The following is an 18,247-nucleotide window of genomic DNA, read 5'->3' as shown; positions in this document are numbered from 1 at the left end:
ATACCCAGGAATGGCTGAGTTGTGTGGCTTTTCATCATGACTTTATATTCCTTAAAGACTTTAAGGCCAGCCCCAAAAATGATAAATATAACAATAACTAAATTAGCGTCCACACCAATGAACGACAACAGACTTAAAGTCTGACTAGTTAATTAATGGCCAGTGGCGGCGCTAGCCCGGGGCTTGCCACCAAAAAATAGCTTAGCACTGGCGCAGCCCCCCAAAGATTTCCTAAAAATGTTCTTGTTTTTTTACTCTCAGTGTCACTTTAATTAAAAAAAGTGAAGAAAAAATTAAATAAAAACCTCATCATTACGTCTCATTGTCAGGTCTCTTGGGGAAAACAGCAGGCCAGATATATTGAAACTGATTTTGATATATATAAAAAAAAAGAAATTGTGTTTTGTTTTGTTTATTTTATTTATTTCCTGCTTAATCTCTCGTTCCACATCCAGTCCAGTTGGTGGCGGTAATGCACCATTAAACTGTTTTGCCAACTGCCATTAAACCCTAAAGAAGAAGAAGAAGATTAAGACAATAAAAACCTAAAAAAAATCAAACAGGTAATTTTCTCCAAGCTGAGATTCTGTTGAATAGTTTTTCTGCCACACACAATTAAAAAATGTCGTTCATTGACCTTTCATGTGCCTGTCTCGATAATTAAGAAAATATTGTTTGGAGGAAACATTGAATTTGTGTGTTTAATGCTATTATAGATTATATATTTAATTTAAATACATCTGAAAAGTCATTAAAAGTTAAAAAAAAAAAAAAAAAAAAAAAACGAGTCTCCCCCCAGTGAATCTTAGCCATTTCCAGCCCTGGTTATGATATACATGGACATACATATACGCCTATAGGCTACATGTCTATTGAACTGCAAGTCGACAAGTTTCATTAACCCGTTATTGATTCAAAGAGCTGATAAGGTAATAATAAAGGTTTTAAGCAAAATTGATAATGTGCTTAGTTCTGTGTAGACTTTACAATCTGACCTTAAGATAAAATGGAAAATTAAATAAGTAAAATGCAATAAATGCAGGGTATTGAAATAATTGATGCAATGAATTGTTTATTCTTATAGCACCCCCGTTGAACTGTTAAGCCCCCCAAGGAAATAAAATCCTGGAAGGGAGGGGAGATGTACTGTAAACCTTATTCAATTTGTGTAAGCAGTATAAGTGACAAGTAGGGAAAATGCTCCTCAGCTGATATTACACAGAAACTCGACATGGATGACTTCAGACTTGTAGGCCTACGTCAAAATGAGAAGTGTATCACTGAAAAATGTTCTGCTCAAGTCATCCTTGCGATGGAGGTTCGGGTGGAATAACTAGGACTTGTGCTTGTGCTTGGATTGATTTGTAAAATTGACTTCATCGTTACTGTCTTTGCAGTGTGTAGGCTACAATCGCTGAGGACTGAGCTGAGGAAACTTGGGTGTCTGGCCAATCAGAGCAGAGTAGGCTCTCGGAAAGGAAGGATTTAGAGAGACTGATTCATCTGACGAGACGTTTGAGAATCATTGAAAAATTAGGTGATGTGCAATATTATGAGAAAATGAAAGTGTTTTTTGACCTTTGATGCATGTAAAACTGTTGTAGGAAACCTCCAAAACAAAATTAGGAACCTTTGAAATAGCATAGTAGTGGCACTTTAATAAAATGTAGAAACATAATACAATGTACCAATAAATGTATATATCCTGTACAAACATGTGCCTGTTGCATGAATATCTGCTACTTCAAATGACATCAAATGTATTAAACAAACATTTGATGCTGTTGTTGGACATATTGAATGAGCCTTTCCTGCTCTCTAACTCAGCGCTGGTGGCACATTTGTGTCAAATACAAATCCTCCCTAAGTCAGCAAAGTATCGGAATGCAACCTATACAGCACCCACTCACACAAATGCCTCGGCTCAAAAGATTTGGGCTGATGCATGGCCATCAGCATTTCAGCAGACCTCAACAACAATTAAGCCTCATCAACCAGTGCTATTTCATAGACCATTTAGCTGGCTCACAGTAGAGCCCTGCATTCTACCCCATTAGGACTCAAATCTCTGTTAATCTATCACAAATATCTGAAGTTGAACGCTGATTTCAATACTGTGACACCGTCTGCGCATAGCCAACTCATTACTGATACCAGGGCTCATATGCAGAGCATGTTAAATGGCATCCTGCATTATTCTAAAACAATACATTTTTTATATTGAAAATCTTATTTGAGTATATAAATTTTCATTTCATTTCATATAGATCTTATTGTAAACAATTCATACATATGTGCTTTATTTTATTTTTTTAACCTCCTAATGTTTAATCAAAATGTAGATCATGTGAAACGACAAACTTCTCTCTGGTGTCCTATGCTGGATTTCTCCAATAATTTCGTCTGCCTAAACCCCGCCCCTTCACAATCAGCTTCAAGCTTCCATTCATTTTTGAGAGCAACGCCCGTGTCAAAATCCATTCACAACAGTTAGATAGAACAAAGTCACCAACATTATTTTTCAATAATCCATTGAACTTGGATGTACGTCACAATAAGAAAAGATCTGTCGGTACTTCCATTTCATCTCAACTTTAATGAGGCTGTAAAGTTGTTGAAGCTACGAAGCCCAACCCACATAATTACCTAAATAATGTTGATTCCCAAATAATTTGCAGTTTTATACTTCAACCGCAGTATTGTAGGAATACTGGTGGAAGGATACTTTGCTATGGACCATTCCCAGCACTTAATTTGTTACATAGCTGCAGTGTTTTTAACAGACCGTAACAGACCATAGTTTGTGCTGAACTGGTTTAATACAAAAAACAAAACAAGAACTCATAGTTAAGAAAATCATTGTTATAATATTATCACCAAGAATTTTCTAATTGAAGGGCTTCGCTGCATCTAGTTGCAGTGTTCTTACAGACCGTAAAGCTATCAGACATCCTGTTTCCTACTAGAGGACAAAACTTTAGATTAAAGAGAGATGACTGCTTTATTGCTCTCTCTAATGCAAGAAACGATCACTTGGCCAGCATGTGTGAAAGTACATGACACAAATAACATCTTTACTGCAAATGAGGTGAGCAACACACTCCACATTGCACATTTCACACTCGCATTATGCCAATGTCAATCTATTGAAAGCGAGGTAGACAGAGCCAAAACACTGTTCCTGTTATTAAATCATACAAGCACATAATGTGGTTCACCAAAATAAAGCACTACTCAAACATTTTCTGATTAGAGGAACAAGAAAAGTGAAAACTTTTGGCTCCATGTTGATACCTTTTTAGCAACTGCCAATTTTTCATTCCATGATCATTCTATTAAATGAATCAGTTGAAAGGATAGCTCCCAATTCCTGAAAATTAATAACCTGAATATGAATAATATGACATGACGATACATACTTCATCACTCATGGTGGTGCATAAATAAGGATTTACCTTAAATACAACAGTACAACAGAGTGAGGTAGATTGTTAAGTATGATAACATGCTCTTAGTGCCATAAACATATATTGCATGCTTGTCATGTAAAAATGTAAAAATGTCACACTCTTTAGCCTGGTTCAATGACAAAAAGCTTTGCAAAAATGCTGAAGTCTAAATAATTGTAGCACTTTTACTACAGGCTGATTCTGGTTGTTAAAACTTGCAACACACATCTCAATGGCAAAGTCAATATCTGCAAAAGAGTTCTTAAGCAACAATACAAACATAAGACAAAATCATCCCAAACTACAGTATGAAACGTGTGCCTATAAATGAAATGACATTTATAGGGGTAATTCAGTCCTACAAAAACTCACCAGCTGTAAATGTCCGTTTGCATGTGCATCCTGCTCGGTGTGAGGCTCACACTGCCTCCCTCTATTAAATATATGAGTGTCTCGCTCACTTTTCAAACCACTGCTCTACTATCTGCCCTTCGGAGCTGAAATTTATGTAAATTAGAGAGTGTAGAATTAAAGATGCAGCAAAAAGGAGTGTCTATTGTAAGACTAACCCTTGTAAACTATCAGCAAACACAGGACAGAGGTGACCGAGAGATCACTGACTAAAAGGTATAGACAATTAGTTAAGAAGTGTTTATGTTTGTGGTTCCAGAGGGTTTGGACACAGGTTACGGCATCAGAGGTTTAAGACAAAGAACACAATAAAGCCAACGAGAGCATTCCTTCACGTTTCAAAGCACAGCTCTCATTCTGTCAGCAAGGGGTTCGTTTTTCAGCAACAAACCATACCTGTGACCCTGAACAGACAACAACAAAGGTTTCAACAACATTTTTAACAAAGTTTAAAGCAGTAGAGCTGCTTAATAAAGTGGGATAGCAAGATGCTAAAAATTCCATTCCTCATTGTTTTTCATATAATATTTCCAACACCTGCCCATTGTTTGCAGGAACTGGAAGGGTTTTGCTTGTTGTATTTAATCCCCAATTTCCGTAGCTGGTTCCTCCACCCTCTCTTCCTGTCCATCCATAGAGCGAGAAAGAAAGAATCAACAAGGCTTTGAGCCAAAGCAACAATGCCCACTACACAACGAGTATCTCAACAACATACTTTTATACTGTATTACACACAAACACTCAAATGTTGGCGTTGGTAAGATGTTTTAGAGTTTTTTTTAAAGATTTATCTTAATATTGATAGAAAAAAACTGTATTATTATTACAATTTATAATTAATATACAGGTCCTTCTCAAAAAATTAGCATATTGTGAAAAAGTTAATTATTTTCCATAATGTAATGATAAAAATTAAACTTTCATATATTTTAGATTCATTGCACACCAACTGAAATATTTCAGGTCTTTTATTGTTTTAATACTGATGATTTTGGCATACAGCTCATGAAAACCCAAAATTCCTGTCTCAAAAAATTAGCATATTTCATCCGACCAATAAAAGAAGTGTTTTTAATACAAAAAAAAAAGTCAACCTTCAAATAATTATGTTCAGTTATGCACTCAATAGTCAATACTTGGTCGGGAATCCTTTTGCAGAAATGACTGCTTCAATGCGGCGTTGCATGGAGGCAATCAGCCTGTGGCACTGCTGAGGTGTTATGGAGGCCCAGGATGCTTCGATAGTGGCCTTAAGCTCATCCAGAGTGTTGGGTCTTGCGTCTCTCAACTTTCTCTTCTCAATATCCCACAGATTCTCTATGGGGTTCAGGTCAGGAGAGTTGGCAGGCCAATTGAGCACAGTAATACCTTGGTCAGTAAACCATTTACCAGTGGTTTTGGCACTGTGAGCAGGTGCCAGGTCGTGCTGAAAAATGAAATCTTCATCTCCATAAAGCTTTTCAGCAGATGGAAGCATGAAGTGCTCCAAAATCTCCTGATAGCTAGCTGCATTGACCTTGCCCTTGATAAAACACAGTGGACCAACACCAGCAGCTGACATGGCACCCCAGACCATCACTGACTGTGGGTACTTGACACTGGACTTCAGGCATTTTGGCATTTCCTTCTCCCCAGTCTTCCTCCAGACTCTGGCACCTTGATTTCCGAATGACATGCAAAACTGAGCAACAGTCCAGTGCTGCTTCTCTGTAGCCCAGGTCAGGCGCTTCTGCCGCTGTTTCTGATTCAAAAGTGGCTTGACCTGGGGAATGCGGCACCTGTAGCCCATTTCCTGCACACGCCTGTGCACGGTGGCTCTGGATGTTTCTACTCCAGACTCAGTCCATTGCTTCCGCAGGTCCCCCAAGGTCTGGAATCGGTCCTTCTCCACAATCTTCCTCAGGGTCCGGTCATCTCTTCTCGTTGTGCAGCGTTTTTTGCCACACTTTTTCCTTCCCACAGACTTCCCACTGAGGTGCCTTGATACAGCACTCTGGGAACAGCCTATTTGTTCAGAAATTTCTTTCTGTGTCTTACCCTCTTGCTTGAGGGTGTCAATGATGGCCTTCTGGACAGCAGTCAGGTCGGCAGTCTTACCCATGATTGCGGTTTTGAGTAATGAAACAGGCTGGGAGTTTTTAAAAGCCTCAGGAATCTTTTGCAGGTGTTTAGAGTTAATTAGTTGATTCAGATGATTGGGTTAATAGCTCGTTTAGAGACCCTTTTCATGATATGCTAATTTTTTGAGACAGGAATTTTGGGTTTTCATGAGCTGTATGCCAAAATCATCAGTATTAAAACAATAAAAGACCTGAAATATTTCAGTTGGTGTGCAACGAATCTAAAATATATGAAAGTTAAATTTTTATCATTACATTATGGAAAATAATTAACTTTATCACAATATGCTAATTTTTTGAGAAGGACCTGTATATGTAGCCTGTGGGTTAGAGGCGTTCTTTTTCATCTCCCTCTTTCACCACTTCTGCTCGCTGTCACTCCTCTTCGTGTTGCTATGTTACCTGTTATGGGTGGGAGTGGTCGGAAATTGAGCGCAGGCAGGTTTATAGGCTCCTGGGGTCCTTATGCCGGGAGTCGTACACTGTAGCTAGCTGCTAACGGGTTGGAGTGCAGCAGTGTTCTGGGGTGCTGTTTGTAGCGCAAGGTGTTGCAGAGTGATTGCCAGCGGCGCTACTGTTTGTGTGTGTGCTTCCGTGGTTATGTTTGCCAGCGTTCCATGACCCTGGTGAAATTGTGAAGCACCGAAACACTGTCTCTCACCCAATCGCTAGACTGCAGACAGAGGTGGCAGCAATCCGATTGTTAGCTGCTGTTCTCTTGAATGTGTATGAATGTGCAGGTGCTGTTTTTATTTTTATTTTCTTTAGATGCTGTTTCTGTAATGTTTATTTATTTATTTTTCCTTTTTCCCGCTAGCCGGTGGGTTGTAAGAGAATTGTCTTAGTGAACTGATTGTGACCACCGGCTAGCGGTTCCTTCTTTCTTTTGTTGTTGTTTTGTTTAGTCCCCCTCCCAATAGTAATAGTCTCGGTGTGGATTGGGCCTATATTATAGACTAGCTCAACGGGCTCTAGTAATATATGAATATATGAAAAATTAAACTTTCATATATTTTAGATTCATTGCACACCAACTAAAATATTTCAGGTCTTTTATTGTTTTAATACTGATGATTTTGGCATACAGCTCATGAAAACCCAAAATTCCTATCTCAAAAAATTACCATATCATGAAAAGGGTCTCTAAACGAGCTATTAACCTAATCATCTAAATCACCTAATTAACTCTAAACACCTGCAAAAGATTCCTGAGGCTTTTAAAAACTCCCAGCCTGTTTCATTACTCAAAACCGCAATCATGGGTAAGACTGCCGACCTGACTGCTGTCCAGAAGGCCATCATTGACACCCTCAAGCAAGAGGGTAAGACACAGAAAGAAATTTCTGAACAAATAGGCTGTTCCCAAAGTGCCGTATCAAGGCACCTCAGTGGGAAGTCTGTGGGAAGGAAAAAGTGTGGCAAAAAACGCTGCACAACGAGAAGAGGTGACCGGACCCTGAGGAAGATTGTGGAAAAGGACCGATTCCAGACCTTGGGGGACCTGCGGAAGCAGTGGACTGAGTCTGGAGTAGAAACATCCAGAGCCACCGTGCACAGGCGTGTGCAGGAAATGGGCTACAGGTGCCGCATTCCCCAGGTCAAGCCACTTTTGAACCAGAAACAGCGGCAGAAGCGCCTGACCTGGGCTACAGAGAAGCAGCACTGGACTGTTGCTCAGTGGTCTAAAGTACTTTTTTCGGATGAAAGCAAATTTTGCATGTCATTCGGAAATCAAGGTGCTAGAGTCTGGAGGAAGACTGGGGAGAAGGAAATGCCAAAATGCCTGAAGTCCAGTGTCAAGTACCCACAGTCAGTGATGGTCTGGGGTGCCATGTCAGCTGCTGGTGTTGGTCCAATGTGTTTTATCAAGGGCAGGGTCAATGCAGCTAGCTATCAGGAGATTTTGGAGCACTTCATGCTTCCATCTGGTAAAAAGCTTTATGGAGATGAAGATTTCATTATACAGCACGACCTGGCACCTGCTCACAGTGCCAAAACCACTGGTAAATGGTTTACTGACCATGGTATTACTGTGCTCAATTGGCCTGCCAACTCTCCTGACCTGAATCCCATAGAGAATCTGTGGGATATTGTGAAGAGAAAGTTGAGAAACGCAAGACCCAACACTCTGGATGAGCTTAAGGCCGCTATCGAAGCATCCTGGGCCTCCATAACACCTCAGCAGTGCCACAGGCTGATTGCCTCCATGCCACGCCGCATTGAAGCAGTCATTTCTGCAAAAGGATTCCCGACCAAGTATTTAGTGCATAACTAAACATAATTATTTGAAGGTTGACTTTTTTTGTGTTAAAAAAACACTTATTTTATTGGTCGGATGAAATATGCTAATTTTTTGAGACAGGAATTTTGGGTTTTCATGAGCTGTATGCCAAAATCATCAGTATTAAAATAATAAAAGACCTGAAATATTTCAGTTGGTGTGCAATGAATCTAAAATATATGAAAGTTTAATTTTTATCATTACATTATGGAAAATAATTAACTTTATCACAATATGCTAATTTTTTGAGAAGGACCTGTATATTAAACTGTACTTTATTTCAGTGATGGCAAAGCTGCATTTTCAGGAGACATTATTCCAGTGTCACATGATCCATCAAAATTGTATTATAATATGCTGATAGACATAACACATATGATCTACATGTTAATATTTTAAGAGTCTCAAAATTATTAGCAGCTTTAATGTTCAAACCTGCACTTTTTATATCATGTAACTTTCTCCCCAACCACTTTTAACATTTAAAAGAAAGACTGAGAACTAAGCGATGACAGTCCAACTATACAGTCCAATGGGCAAAACTGACATTTATATGAAGGGCTGCCCAGAGGATATCATATTTTTAGTCATTCCTCTTTCAGCACCATTAGATAGACACCAACAACACAGATAAAAGTCCTGAGCAGGTCATTTTTATTCAACCAATGAGAGACTTAAGAGCTGCCACAGACAAGTTTACATCTCTAAGCTCTTCACTAATGGTATTCTGTTTCCAAGCTAACCCATAAGGAGGGTATAAATACACCAGGTCTCTAGGATACAAGACACACTCATGAAACTCTTTCAGACTTTAGGTTTTAGTCGGGGAGAATTGACTGCAAATCAGCTTTGTTCAGTGTTCATGTACCTGTCTGTTTTTTTAGACAGTCTAAAACAATGTATTAGTGTTGCCAATTGATTAAAAGAAATTAACATATAATTTGGAAATTTCTTCTGTAATCAATCACAATTATTCACACCTAACATTAAAACGTGTAATACATTTTATATTATATTGGCATGTTTTCACACTAAATGTCAAAATCAACGTGGAAACAACATAAAGACGGTATATTTTATATATATATTTAAAAAAATAAAAATATGAATGAATTGCCAGTATCATTGATACCAATACTGATACTGATGTCAAATGGATTTTTCTTTTCATGAATTTCTGGGGATATAATTAGTAACTAAAGCCATTCAACATTACATAAATAATTGGAAACCATCACTTTTAACATTTAGCTAATAGACTTTAAAAATATAAACAACTTTTAATAAAAAGGGCCTTTATGTAGAATCCAGAAACCCTTGTTATTAGCAAACACCAGTGGCCAATCATATCCAATCATAACCGATCACCTCCAATCATTGCGCTATGGAGGTATTGCCTCCTCTCACGTGACTACCCCCCCCCCCCCCCCTTCATTCTCAATTACCCCCCATCAAACTCACCGCATGCTTTGGGGATGTGATTTCTTCCCCTAAACCAGTTTAGCTGAATCTCCACCCTGCAGCTGATTCTTAAGATTGTATTGGCCATGTCTGTCAATCACAGTACTTAATGCCCACACCAAACATTGATCACTAAACCTACCTGTCACTGTAACCTTAACCAATGAAATTAGCTGCAGAGTGGGATTTCTGGTGAAGTGGTTTGGGGGAAAAATTGCACCTTTGAGGGTTTAAACTAAATGGGCTGTTGGACAGTGTTATAAAAACGAGTGACTTTTTAACTTTATTTTATGCCACATATTGTGATATTTGCGTTGTTTTATTATTGTAATATTGATTATTTTCTCATTCAGTTTTTTTGAGGAGACACTGCCTCCCTTGCATCCTTGGAGGAAACGCCCCTGAGTCACTCATGAACTGATTTGTAGGAGACATAAAGGATGTATTTGAAGAAGTGTCTCAGTCAGTGTTTTGATTTAAAAGAAAAAGGCTGCCAAAAGGATGTGACACCTTAAAGCAGCACAGTGCAGGGAGGGACACAGATGTAATGGTGGTGGTGGAATTCTTTCCTAGGTTGACAGAGCCAAGCTGATTGATCTAGTTCACTTGTGCCCTGGAGCAGGGTCCTCTGGACTGCCATGCTGCAATGGTTCACTACACTCTCAGTGAGCGTGTACAGCACACATCACAAACAGCACAGATGAGCGGAGGAGAAATTCATTATGGTCCTGAGAAGGATCGTTTCTCTGCTGTTTGCTCCTGTGTAGAGCTTCTGACAGGGAGCAATGGTGAGGTGGTTAAAAGAGCAGGAATGAGGGACTCTAATCTCTTTTTTTATGCTGTGCCTAAACAGGACATAATACCATCATGTGGACTAGCCAGTGTATAGTACCAAATTACCAGCCTTTCTGGGCAGAACCAGCGAAAAATGTAATCTAAATATGTAATTTATCAATGGCTGAAAATGCCCATTATAAATAATAATAATAATAATAATAATAAAAAACTTTTGGCTACAATGCAATGCATCTCTAGCAACAAAATGCATTCTTTTAAGATCACCTACATCGTACAAGACTTGCATTAAAACAGAAGGAATTTTACAGACTTTACTTCTCTGATTCAGATGGTTACAAAGATATATAAGAAAATGAAAAAGCACTCAAAACATTAGTGTTTGTCGAGACAAGGGCTCAGACATGAACCCAAATATCTAGCTATAAAGAGGAACAGTGTGGCATGTTAAAAATAGTGGCTTTTGATCAATTAGATCTGGCTTGTTTGGCAGCAGTGGAAGCATTGGGAAAGTGTTGTTAGTGTTGTCCTTGTATGACAGCTACAAGATGCTTCTGTGATTTGACAGCATCTGTTGTAGTTATCTAAAAGGACAGTTGCAGCCAAGCATAACGATGACGTATTCTGTTTTTCATTGCTGTGCAAAAAAAGCCATTTAAAAAAAGTTAAAGCTTCAAATAAGGATGCACATAATAAACTGTTATCAATGCATGTGTACAGACCTCTGACAGAGCTTTTTCTTGCATGGGCAGTAATAAAGAGCTCAAGTTATGTACATTAGTTTGTTCTTGGCTCATTATGGACCTTGAAGCAGTTTATCACTACCAAAAGTTCTCACATTATGAAATACAGCAAATGTTGGTTTATGCATTTATCTAGTTGATTGTTTTGTCAGTGAGTGCTCACAGAGAATTTCACTATTTCCCTGTGTATAGCTGCGGCTATCTCCCTGTGCATTTCAGCACCTCAGAGCACATCTGAAAGAGCTAACATGATCTGTCTGCGTCTTTTTCAAGATGTCATTCAGATTGTGTGTTTCTGGATGCAACCAATGTTTGACTCCGACTGACGTGCATGATCGCTGTATCATGTGCTTGGGCTATTGGCACGCTGAAATGGCGCTCATGGATGACTCATGTTCTCATTGCGGGAACATGACCATCCAGGCGTTACCTCGAAAGAGATGGAGCCCCTTCGCTTATTCCCCGATCTACTTCTTCTGCCCAGCAGAAGAAGCCTACTTCGGTTAATAGCCTTGGTGACCTGAAGATCACAGTGAGAGACGGGTGACCCAGCGATGGAGGAAGTTGCTCTTCCGGAGATAGCTCTTCGGGAGATGCACCTCTCTACATCCGATCTTGGACCTGTGAACCTTGAATCGGGCCCTGCACAAGCTCCCATTCAAGATGCTCACGTAGAAACGCATTTTCGAATGCTTCCATCCCCAAGATTGGTTTGCAGCGATCAACCTGAAGGACGCGTACTTTCATCAAATCTTTCTCGACACAGACCATCCCTGTGGGTTGCATTCGAGGGACGGGTATATCAGTACAAAGTCCTGCCTTTCGGGCTGTCCCTGTCGCCCAAAGTCTTCACGAAAGTCACGGAGGCAGCCATTGTTCCACTCCGAGAACACGGCCTTCATATTCTCAACTATCTCAACGCTGCCTGATGCTGGCTCAGTCTCGAGATCAGTTTTGTGAAAACAGGGACATGGTGGTCAGTCACCTCAGCCTGTTGGGCCTTCGGGTCAACTGGGACAAGAGCAAACTCTCCCCGGTGCAGAGGATCTCTAATCTCGGTATGGAGTTGGACTCGGTCAACCAGACAGCGCGACTCACAGAGGAGCACGTCCAGTCAGTGTTGAACTGTTTGAGTACAATCAAGAGCAGGACAGCGGTCCCACTGAAACTTTTTCATAGGCTCCTGGGGCATATGGCATCTGCAGATGCAGTAACGCCGCTCGGATAGCTTCATATGAGACCGCTTCAGCACTGGCTTCACGGCCGAATCCCGAGATGGGCGTGGCAGAGCGGGACTCAGAGGGCCGCTACATGGCAAGCACGTACTGGTCCGTACGGACAGCACTGCGACCGTTGCAAAGGACCGACTTTCTCAGAGACGGGAAACTTCATGTCTGGTCCCTGGACGGGATGCGGAGGTTCTAGGTGACCTACCCCAGGCGGTGGTAGACACTATCACTTCTGCTAGAGTAACCTCAATGAGGCGCCTCTATGCTCTGAGGTGGAAACTGTTTGTTGAAGGGTGTTCTTCCCACCAGGAAGATCCCCCGAAAGATGTCCGATCAGAGTCGTGCTTTCTTTCCTGCAAGATGGGTTGGAGCGAAGGCTGTCTCCCTCAACCCTCAAAGTGTATGTTGCTGCTATTGCCGCACATCACGATGCAGTTGAAGGTAAGTCATTGGAAAAGCATGACCTAATTGTCATGTTCCTGAGGGGAGTGCCCCCCCTTTATACCCTCTTGGGACCTGTCTCTGGTGCTCAGCGCACTGCAGAGACCTCCCTTTGAACCATTGCAGTCAGCTGAGTTAAAGATCCTGGCATTAAAGACAGTGCTCCTGACTGCTCTGGCTTCCACCAAGAGGGTAGGGGACCTGCAAGCATTTTCGGTAGACCAATCGTGCCTAGAATTCGGGCTGGCCAACTCTCAAGTTGTCCTGAGACCCCGGCTTGGATACATGCTCAAGGTTCCTACCACTCCCTTCAGGGACCAGGTTGTGAACCTGCAAGTGCTGCCTTCAGAGGAGGCAGACCCAGCCCTGGCTTTTCTCTGTCCCGTCCGCTCCTAACGGTGTTACGTGGACAGAACGCAAAGCTTTAGGACCTCAGATCAGCTCTTCGTCTGTTATGGAGGCCAGCAGAAGGGAAAGGCTGTCTCCAAACAGAGGATGGCCCACTGAATAGTGGATGCCATCGCCTTGGCTTACGAAGCCCAAGGCGTGTCTTGCCCGTTCGGGTTGCGAGCACACTCAACTAGAAGTGTTGCTTCTTCCTGGGCGCTGGTTCAAGGTGCCTCGCTGACATATATATGTAGAGCCGTGGGCTGGGCGACACCTAACATATTCGCTAGATTCTATAGCCTCCGTGTAGAGCTGGTATCTTCCCGTATACTCGGCCCCAGTCGCCAGTAGCGCGAGGGACTCGTTCTTAGTGACGGCTTGCAACGCCACTCCCGCCCCCATGGGCCGGATACGTGCGTCTATTTGCTCCAGTAATGTTCCCCAGAATTGGCTAACCCTGTGAGTTCCTCCGTCACCCCTGTGGCAGTCAGACGTTGTGGAGCGTCTGACACCAGGCCTACACTCATATGCATCGTGGAACCTGTCTTAGGTCATGTCCATATGTAGCGGTCCCTGCCGCGACCCCATATGTGTATTCTTCCACGATCAGCTCCTCTGCGGATGAGCCAGTGTCTTTCCCTCTTATCTGTCGTCTCTGCTGGTGTTCTTTCCCCCCATAACTAGGCTGGAACCACCCCAGAGACTGCCATATGTTGTACTACCCGGCTTGGCTAGTCCATATGTGTCTCCGTCACAGTGCCTACCTCCGGGGTAGGATGTGGCTTCCACAGCATTCCCTTCCCCAAGGGCACGCTTTCCCAGCGTTCTCCAATAAGTCATACTGTGTGGGTCTTGTGGAACAGCAGTGACTGACCTTCTCTGCTTAGAGGTCCTACTTCTGCCCAATACTGCGGTCAGGCCTGCAGCCGTGGCATTTTGGTAGATATCCCCATTCATCAGAATCACTTCTGACTCACGTCACGTCACGTCTCGCCACAGTTTTTGAGCTTCCGCTGTACGGCCGAGTCACAGGTTATCACAGGTCACAATTATCGCATGCTAATGTGCATTGGCTCATTTAGTTTCACTTGACGTAGATAGGCTCTCGCAAGCGATCCCCATTCGTCAGAATCACTTCTGACTCACGTCTCCGTAAAGAGGCTTACCATACGTAACCGAGAAGTTTACTTATCTACAATTAATTTATTCATTCATGGATCTGTGGCTTGCCAATTATTTTGCTGGTTCTGATAATGATTCAGGTCAGTATGTTTTTATGTTTAGAAGATGCCAACAAAAAAAAAAGAAAAAAGATTGTTGCTGCTTGTTCACTTTATTTGTTACAGTGAGCTGACTTAACTGAACTAACATAGTATTTTTTGTTGGGACTACATGAATAATTTTTGTTGACATAACTAACTGGGTAGTAGGTCTGCAGTTCCCTGCATGGTTTGTCTGGCACTGCATTAGGAGAGTAAATGCTTTTTAGTGGTTGTTCTTGCTAAATTTACCGGCAACTCAAATGAAAATCAAAATAAATAAATCATAAATATCTATATTTGGGTTCGTTAAAGTTTTTAAGTCGAGTAAAAAATCTGAAAAATAATAACAATTTTATTTATTTATTTTATTTTCATTTATGTGAAATATTTTCATAAGATTTAACAATCTAGTTAAAGATAGGGTTTTGAGCTTGGAATGTTAATTTTGCATTTAGTTTTCCTTTTAATGTCAGGTCTCTCTCCTTGTGTGTGTAGAGTGAAAAACAACATACAGGGCAGAGAAAGAGAAGAGGCAGAAAGAGAAACCAAACCACACTATTTTTTTAATTAAACATGACCTCCACCTTTGTTAATGTGTTACCTCAGCAAACTGTCTCCATTCAATACCACACACCACTCTCGCCAATTACAACAATTATACTTGTGAAACATTGTGAATGTCTGATTAGTGTGACTTTACTCACATGCCAGGCTATTTCAAAATAAACAAAATAAAATGAGCGACTTAAAGTCAGTGGCTTGTCAAACAACTGAAAATATAACATAAACTTTGAAATCAGCTCTACAGAATTATTATTTTACACAAACAAGCCTCTGCTGGGAAATGGTCTGAAATTAATATTCTTTCCTGACTATAATGAGTAAGAAATAAATGATCTGAGAATAAGGATAGTGCAACCTGAGGAAGAGCTACTGCCGTGTTCTCCCTCCAGTCACCTCTAACCCCTAAAATCCACTGGATCCGTCTACGGCGTGGAACGTCAGCGTCACGGACAGTGTTGGGCAGTAACTAGTTACTAGTAACGCATTACTGTAACGCAGTTACTTTTGACAGTAACTCATACTGTAACGCATTACTTTTTAAATAAATTAACTCCGTTACCGTTACCATATGGTGCGTTGTCCGTTACTTTTTTAAATTAATTTATTTTGGCTCAAGTGTAGCCTACAGCCTAACCTGTTTGCAGCAGCGACGCATTGTAGGATTGGTGGTAGGGTTGCTTGCCACCTGTCCCTTAAAATACGGAATTGTCCCGTATTTACAAGTAAAATGATGCGTCCTGTATCAAATCAATAAGGGAAGCGATTTGTCCCGTATTTTACATAAGGCCCACACATAGCCTAGTTGGATAAAAACATAAGGATTTACTATACTAATAGCAAATAGCCTATAAAAAAATCAATTTCACAATAATGTTACATTATGATTAGAATCAAATGAATTTTGTCGATTTTCTAAGCTTAGAAAATGCACATTTATACAGGCTGAATTTTATAGGCCTAAAATATTTAGTAATTCTGTGAATTAAACTGCCCAAACCAAAGTAATACTACCCACCGGATGAAGAAGAGTTGGCTCTCAATCTCCACAGAACAAAATATTTATTTTATTTTATTTTATTTTATTTTTAGTGTTCGCATTTATGAGGAAGAAACAATGTTACGGACGTGACAGTTCTCCGTACGTGAGCGCTCTGAAAGTGGCACTAAAATATGCTTTAAAACTTTCACAGAGACATCAAACAGAAAGCACAAAACCTTTCTTTAAAGTGAATTTCGTTTTGTATTAATTGTATCTTAATTTCATCAACCAATTGCCTGGATTTAATAAATAAGAAGTAAATATAGCAGACGATAGATAATCACGAAACGGAAGCGCCAGCGCGTGAACTGGAGCTCGTCTCATAAATGAACCGAAGCTCGGCGTATAAGTTAACCTACTTGCCTCACAGACATATCTACTTTTAAACAGAACAATTCAAAACGAAAGAAAACAGACTACAGACTGCTCTCTGCTTATGTAATCCGTATGAAATGTGCATTTCTCTCTGGCATGCGTCTACTGCGAAGATCGCGAGTCAGCATAGCGAGTCACCACAGAAATCCTTGTGATATATTCAGTTTGTGCTGGTCTGACTTAAATAAAATAGTGTTTAAAAATTACTTTCTGTTTAAGTTTTGTGTTTGTGTAGACCAGGGGTCTCCAACCTTTTTTCATTTGAGATCTACTTTTTAAAAAAAGATAGCTACTCATGTAATACAATACTTTAATCTCTTAAATAATGTATCATAACTCTCATATTAACAACTATCTAAACTGTTTTAGATCTAAAAGAGTTTTTGTAGGCCCATATATGTCACCCTTAAATGTCAGAGAAAAGAACAGAATCAGAGAAACATTTTTTTAAAGAAAATTGTACTTTGCATATTATACTGTAAAAACAAAACATAATTATAGTTGATTTTATAGTGCATCTTAACTAGAGATGAAATGGCATGGAAATTTCATTTCATGATTATAGTGACCAAAATGATCACGGTTATCACAGAATCCTGTTCAAAAAGTACTAATACTACACAATAAAATCAATTCACCAAGTTTTATGTCGAAAACCAGCAAATAACAAATATAATTAGCATTAATATGCACTTTTTGTTTACATAAAAATAAAATAACAACATTAAAAATGATGGCCAGATTTTAAAGGAGTACTGGACATGTTATCTACTAGTATGTAGCCTACAAGTTCAAATAAAGTTTTTACAACAAAGATTTATAAAAAGAAACCTTGCATATTTCAGCCTTTTAAGTTACTTTTAACAGTAATGCATTACTTTTTGGTGTAAGTAATCAACGAAGTAATTGAGTTACTTTTTGAATGAAGTAACTAGTAACTGTAACTAGTTACTATATCTTAGTAACTAGCACAACACTGGTCACGGATGCCGGAGCTAATCGCGGCCATTATAGTCAATGCTTTTAAGTCCACCAGCTGCGGACGCAGTGCGTCCCAGAAGCGTCTCTCCGCTCCGCTCCTTAGAGAATAGGTAGCAGGTCTATTTTCGCCGCTTGCCGCGTCAAGCAGCACAGAGCACATCGTACCGGGCAGGAAGTCAGACACAGAACGGCATAAAGGATCCGGTCGATTTTCAAAATAAAACACCGTGTGGAGACCAACCCCCATGTGGAGGACGCTGCTAAAACGCGTCCGAGACGTTTCCAGTGGACTAATACGCCGAGCTAGGGACGCATCAAAAATGTGGCGCTGACGTTCCGCACAGTAGACAGATCCAGTGGATTTTAGGGTTTAGTCTCTTTATAACCCATTTTCGTTGTGGGGGGATGTGTATCTTTAATAACTCAGTCTGAAGAGGCCAAGCTAAGCATTCTGCAGTGTGGATCTTGGCCCACTCAAGTTTTAAAGTATCTGTGGTTCAACAGGACTGATGTTCCTAGGCTCAGCAACTTGTCGCTTTTCCACTGCATGGTACGGCTCGGTACGGCTCAGTACGGTTCGGCTCGGCGCGGCACGGTTCGGCTCGCTTCGCTTTTCCACTGCGTGGTACGACTCAGCTCGGCGCTGCACGGCTCGGTTCGCTTTAGCTCGGTTGCTTTTCCACTGCAGTTAGTACCGCTTCAAAGTGGG

General features: G+C 40.7%; 1 protein-coding gene across 9 annotated transcripts in view; it reads right to left on the bottom strand.

The window, feature by feature from the left end:
• LOC143737591 (sickle tail protein homolog) overlaps positions 1 to 18,247 on the bottom strand; it is a 70,378-nt gene that overhangs the window by 42,773 nt on the left and 9,358 nt on the right. Inside the window, exon 1 of one of the 9 annotated variants that reach the window (XM_077229370.1) lies at positions 3,822 to 3,856. The exons of the other annotated variants lie outside the window; for them this stretch is intronic. The gene's annotated coding sequence lies outside the window, so the exon portion shown is untranslated. Of the gene's footprint in view, positions 1 to 3,821; positions 3,857 to 18,247 lie in introns of those variants that run through there. 9 annotated transcript variants of the gene reach the window in all.

The sequence above is a fragment of the Siphateles boraxobius genome, unplaced genomic scaffold, assembly GCF_051911475.1.
Source record: "Siphateles boraxobius isolate OS27281-9 unplaced genomic scaffold, OSU_SipBor_1 1, whole genome shotgun sequence".
NCBI lineage: Eukaryota > Metazoa > Chordata > Actinopteri > Cypriniformes > Leuciscidae > Siphateles > Siphateles boraxobius.
The sequence above is the reverse complement of the archived record's forward strand: the minus strand, read 5'-3'. Positions and strand labels throughout refer to the sequence as shown.